We start from the raw sequence: 6,000 nt of genomic DNA on the forward strand, positions 1-6,000 counted from the left end.
TACTCCTGCCTAACTATTAGGGTCTCTTGTATACAGGGTAGAGAGGAACTGAGTCAGAAAGCATTGGTCCATTAAGCATCATGACTCCGGTCGGTCCTCGTTCCATCTTCGCATTCAGATTCAACTGGCTCATGGCTCATACTAGGGGATCCCAGTCCATGGTTGGGATCCATGGGTCCCTCCAGTCTCCCATTCCATGGTTGTACACATCTTGAGGGCATCCACATGGTTCGTTCATCTCCTGCAAAAACACAAGCATACCCTCACCCCCACATTAGTAAATCTACTGAAACAGAAGCAAAAACTTTTGTGGCTGTAGCCGGGAGGCCACTGATAATGAGAAACAGTCCCCTTCTAACCGAAGGCACAGGGAAGGCAAATTGAGGCTTTTCAAACCTTCAATTTGCACTGTACAGGTGGGTCCACTAGATGCTGTGGCTCATGATAGATCTTCAGATATTTGGTGGGCACCCACACAGGCACCTGATTGTCACCTGGAGAGACACGAGCAAATCCTCTTCCCCATATACTTATCTTTTCTTTTTCCCAGCTCTTTGTATGTGCATCCCTCCAACATATATCTTGTCCAGCCTTTTTATTTTCCTTTTGCCCTGTCACGTGTTATTCCACTGCAGTTATGGGTTGATCTTTTTGTAAATTTAAGAAATTTAATGTTAATAAAGCTAGATGCAGTTGCATATGTGGTGTTTTATGTTCCTGGTCTCCTGCCTTCTACTTTTGTATTTGAGTTTTTAAAGTACGATTAGCTCTTTCCACTATTGCCTGTCCTTGTGAATTATATGGAATACCCATAGTATGGGCAATATTCCATTGTTGAAAAAATGTAGCCATGGCTTTACTACAGTATCCTGGGATGTTACCAGTTTTGATTTTTTCTGGAATTCCCATAACAGAAAAACAAGATAAAAGACGTCATTTAACATGAGCTGTAGCCTCCCCTGTTTGACATGTGGCCCAGATAAAATGTGAATAGGTATCTACTGAAACATGAACAAAGGACAATTTTCCAAAAGCAGGAATATGTGTTACATCCATCTGCCAGATGGAATTTGGAGATAAACTTCTAGGGTTAACTCCTGTTCCTTGATGTGGCAAATGCAGAACTTGGCAGGCAGAAAAGTGTTGCACAATTTCTGTAGCTTGTTTCTACGATAGACCATATCTTTTTCTAAGGCCTGCAGCATTATGATGGGTTAAAGAATGAAATGTCTGTGCATCAGCAAAAGTTGCAGACACCAATGCATCCACCCTTTAAGTTTAGTTAAAGGGCCAGGGAGGTTAGTATGTGCTCTCATATGAGTGATATGGAAAGGTAAGTGCCTTTGTTGTACCACTTGCTGTAAAGAACGAAATAAAAAATTAAGTTGTTCATCAGTCACATTTTGAATTAAGGCACATTCAATATTTTGTGTGACTTGCCCTACATAGGCTGAATTGGAAACAATGTTTACTGGCTGTTTAAAAGTTTTTAACACTGTTATCACAGCCATAAGTTCAGCCCTTTGAGCAGAAGCAAAGTCAGTTTGCAAAACTTGTTGTTGAGGTCCTGCAAATGAGGCTTTTCCATTACGAGATCCATCAGTAAAAACAGTAATGGCCCCTTTAATAAGGGCTTTTTGAGTAATAGAAGGCAATATCCAGGATGTTAATATTTGAAACTGAAATATCTTAGATTTAGGATCATGATCATCAAGAATGCCAATAAAACCTGCCAAATTAACTTGCCATTCTTGAGACTTAACATAGGCTTGTTGAATTTATTGTTTAGTTAATGGAACTTAATCTAATTTGGATCATATCCCATTAGCTTTGTTGTGCGCAGCCTTGCTTGTCCTACTAGCACAGCAATTTGATCTAAGTACAGAGTGAACATTTTGGTTGTATTGTGAGGTAGAAAGAGCCACTCAACCAGATAATCCTGTTGAACTATAACTCCTGTAGGTGAATGCTTAGTAGGAAAAACTAAAAACTGTAATGGCTGTATCAGATTAATTCATTCTACTTGTGCTTGCTGAATTTTTTCCTCAATTAATTGAAGTTCCTCCAATGCTTCTTTGGACAGGGAGCGTTTACTGTTAAGGCTAGAATCACCTCGTAAAGTAGAAAAGAGGTGAGACATAGCATAGTTAGGAATCCCTAAAGTTGGACGAATCCAATTAATGTCTCCTAATAATTTGTGAAAGTCATTTAAGGTTTTTAAATTATCTCTTTGAATTTGAACCTTTTGAGGCTTAATAGCACTTTGCTCTACCTTCATTCCTAGATATTGAAAGGGTGTAGAAGTTTGGATGTTATCGGGGGCTATAATAAACCCTGCCACATTTACAGCCTTTTCTAACTATTGGTAGCACAACATCAATTCTTCCCTATTTTAGCTGCACACAAAATATCATCCATGTAATGGGTAATATAACATTTTTTAAACTGTTCTCTAACTGGCTCAATAGCTTTCCCAACATAAGTTTGATAAATAGTCGGGCTATTTAGTATGCCTTGTGATAGTACTTTCCAAAGGTATCTGTCCACTGGTTCTTTATTATTTATGGAGGGAACAGTAAAAGCAAGTTTTTCATAAACTTGGGCAGCTAAAGGAATGGTAAAAAAGGAATCCTTTAGATCTATCACTATGAGAGACCAGTATTTTGGGATCATTGTTGAGGAAGGTAACCCTGGTTGTAGTGCACCCATGGGTTGAATTACAGCATTGACAGCCCTTAAATCTGTTAACATTCTCCATTTCCCTGATTTTTTCTTAATAACAAATACAGGAGAATTCCAAGGGGAGAAAGTAGGCTCTGTATGACCCTTTTACAACTGTTCCTGTACCAGCTCTTTTAAAGCCTCCAGTTTTTCCTGTTTCAGTGGCCATTGCTCCATCCAAACTGGTTTGGCAGTTAGCCAAACAAGAGGAATGGGAGCTGGAGGCTCAACAATGGCCGCTCCTAAAAATGACACCGCAATCCAGTCTGATCTATTTGTCCTTTTAATTTTAAAGGTTCTGATTGCCATTTTTATCTTTTCCTAGTCCTTTTCCCAGGCATTGTCCCATATTTCTCACCATTTGTCTACTATTACTACTATATTGATCCATAGGAATAGATATTTTAGCATCCCATTGTTGCAATAAGTCTCTACCCCATAAATTAACAGGAATATGTATAATAATAGGCTGAATTGTCCCTTCCTAGCCATCCAACCCTTGACATGGTAAAATCAAGGGACTTTGAAAAATGTCTGAGGCAGCTCCTACTCCAACAATACCAATGGGTGCCTTTTGCTTAGGCCAATGCTGGGGCCATTGATTTATAGCAATAATAGAGACATCAGCTCCAGTATCTACTCGTCCTTCAAAATCTTTTCCCTGAATAGTTACTGTGCAAATAGGTCTTTTTTCAGACACTTGATTAACCCAATATACAGCCTTTCTTGCTGGATTAATACTACCAAAGCCTCCTGCTCTTTTCACTGTGCTGCTCCCTAGTTTTATGTAAGGTAACAGCAACAACTGAGCAATTCTTTCTCCTGGGGAGGCAGACCACGGAGTTGAGGAAATAATGGCTAATTGAATTTCTCTGGCATAATCAGAATCAATTATTCCCGTATGCACAGTGATACCTTTCAAATTTAGACTACCAACTGTTCCTGAGGGTAAAGGTCCTTCAACTCCTGTAGGGACCTTTTTTTTGTGGCTGTCTGGGAAGCAAGGAGACGTGAATTACGCTGCAGAGGTCTGTGACAGCACTGCCTGCTGTGGCAGGGGACAATTGTTGAACATTTGTAAGGGCACTGGCTATGCTGGATATGCCTCAGTTTGTTGAGGGGCTCGAGGCGGGCCCCTCTTCCTGTTTCCTGAGAGAGATTGTCCATCTTTGCTAATTTTAGAATGACACTGACTTGCCCAGCGATTGCCTTTTTCACAACGGGGGCATACACTGGGGCTTTTCTGTTGTTTGATGGTAGTAGCTCTCGCCTTTTGGCTTCCTTTTCTGCATTCCTTTTTTGTGTGCCCAAATTGCCCACAATTGAAGCAAGAGCCTGAGAAATGGGGCATATTCTTTCTGGCTTTTAATCCAGCCATAGCCTGAGCTAAAAGAGTAGCCTTATGTAAGTTACCTCCAGTGCCATTGCAAGCCTTAATATATTCAGCTAAATGAGACTTCCCTCTAAGGGGTCTAATAGCAGTTTGACACTCTGCATTAGCATTATCATATGTGAGAAGCTGTATTACAACATCTTGAGCTGTTTTATCAGTTATGGCTTTATACACAGCCTCTTGGAGCCAAGCAATAAAATCAATATATGATTCTTTAGGTCCCTGATGGACAGAACTGAAGGAAGAATATTTTTCCCCTGTAACATTCATCCTTTCCCATGCCCATAAGCATACAGAGCACAGCTGAGCAATGACAACATCCTCCATTACTGCTTGATATTCTAGTCAACCCCAATCAGGTCCGACTCCCATTAACTGTTCAAAGGAAACAGGCACAGGTGGTTGTGCTTGTTATTTTCCCTTGCCTGAGTTTGCACTTCATCAGCCCACCAGCTTTTAAACTGCAACTACTGAGATGGAGTGAGAACAGATTTTGTTAAAGTATCCCAATCATATGATATTAATCTATTATCAAGAGAAACATTTTTTAATAAAGTTTGCACAAAAGGAGAGTTTTACCCATATTGACTAATGGCTTGCTTGAATTCCTTTAACAGTTGAAAAGGAAAGGTAGTCCAGTTAGCCATATTCTGTCCTCCCTGCTAGATTATAGTTACAGGAAATTGCCATGCTTCAAGATCTCCATTGGCTCTAGCCTTTTGAATAGAGTTTTGTACAGCACCACCAATGGCTCCAGGTTTTAATGTTGCAACTACAGGAGCAGTAAGTTTTGTAGCTAATTCATCTTCTCACCCATTAATGGGAGAGAGAGGAGGTGGCCTTTCACTTAATTCAGCAGGTGGAGCCAACAGGCTAGTAAAACATACTTTGTTCAGTTTCCCTTTCTTTTCTTTAATTTCCTCCATTTCCTGTTCCTCACATTCAGAATCTGAATTTAGTTCTTTACACTCATCCTCCTCTTCCGCATCTGAATCTGCCTCATCATCTGTTTGAAATGGCTCAAGAGCTGCTTTTATTAGCACCCACGTTGACCAAACTGAGACTGGAATTTTTGCTCCATTTTTATACACTTTTAAAAAATCTCTGACAATTCTCTCCCATTGATCCAACTCCACAGTCCCTTGTTCCAGGAACCGTGGGCAAAACTGCTTTACTGCACTAAAGAGTGATAACAAATTCTGAGTACCAACTTTCACTCCCTCTCTTCGTAATAAATGCCTTAAGAAATTTAAATAAGCAGAATGTCTGCTTTCACTTTGTCCCATTATTACCCTGGTTCTTCCGAGTGCTCAGCTTTCCCACTGAGCTTCTTTTAGATGTCCTCGGGTGTCCTTTGATGATGCGTCCTCCACTTTCACATGCTCTGGTATTCCTTCACTGGGTTCTTTGTCACCCCATGTTGGGCACCAGGAATGTTGGAGTGGCCAGACCCAACACCAGGTCATGGGGGTGATGAAGTCTAGTGGAGTCAAAGGATTGAGAAAAGACAGTTTGAGAGAGAGAAGTGGGACCAGGAGGCCATCGTGATTATGGAGCCTGCAAAGGCCCCGAGCTCTGGGAGCCCATGCTATTTGTTGGTAATCCAACAAAGAAACAGGTGGTGAGAATATGGAGGTTGAAAGGGCAGGTGCATGATCTACAGCTGTGATGGTTTAGCATTTATATGGAACATGTTCTGCTACTTGAGATAATGGGAATAGGAGCCTAGGAGGGCTAGAAGCAAGGAGCCAGCAAGTCTAGACACATTCCAGAGGACATTATGTCAGTCATGCAAGCCCTGCCTCAGCTTTCTTCCCAACCCTCAGCTTTTTTCCCAACACTTTGATAAGAAATAAAAACATGTTAATGAGCAATAAGTAATCAAC

This window comes from Pan troglodytes, chromosome X (genome assembly GCF_028858775.2).
Source record: "Pan troglodytes isolate AG18354 chromosome X, NHGRI_mPanTro3-v2.0_pri, whole genome shotgun sequence".
NCBI classification, from domain to species: domain Eukaryota; kingdom Metazoa; phylum Chordata; class Mammalia; order Primates; family Hominidae; genus Pan; species Pan troglodytes.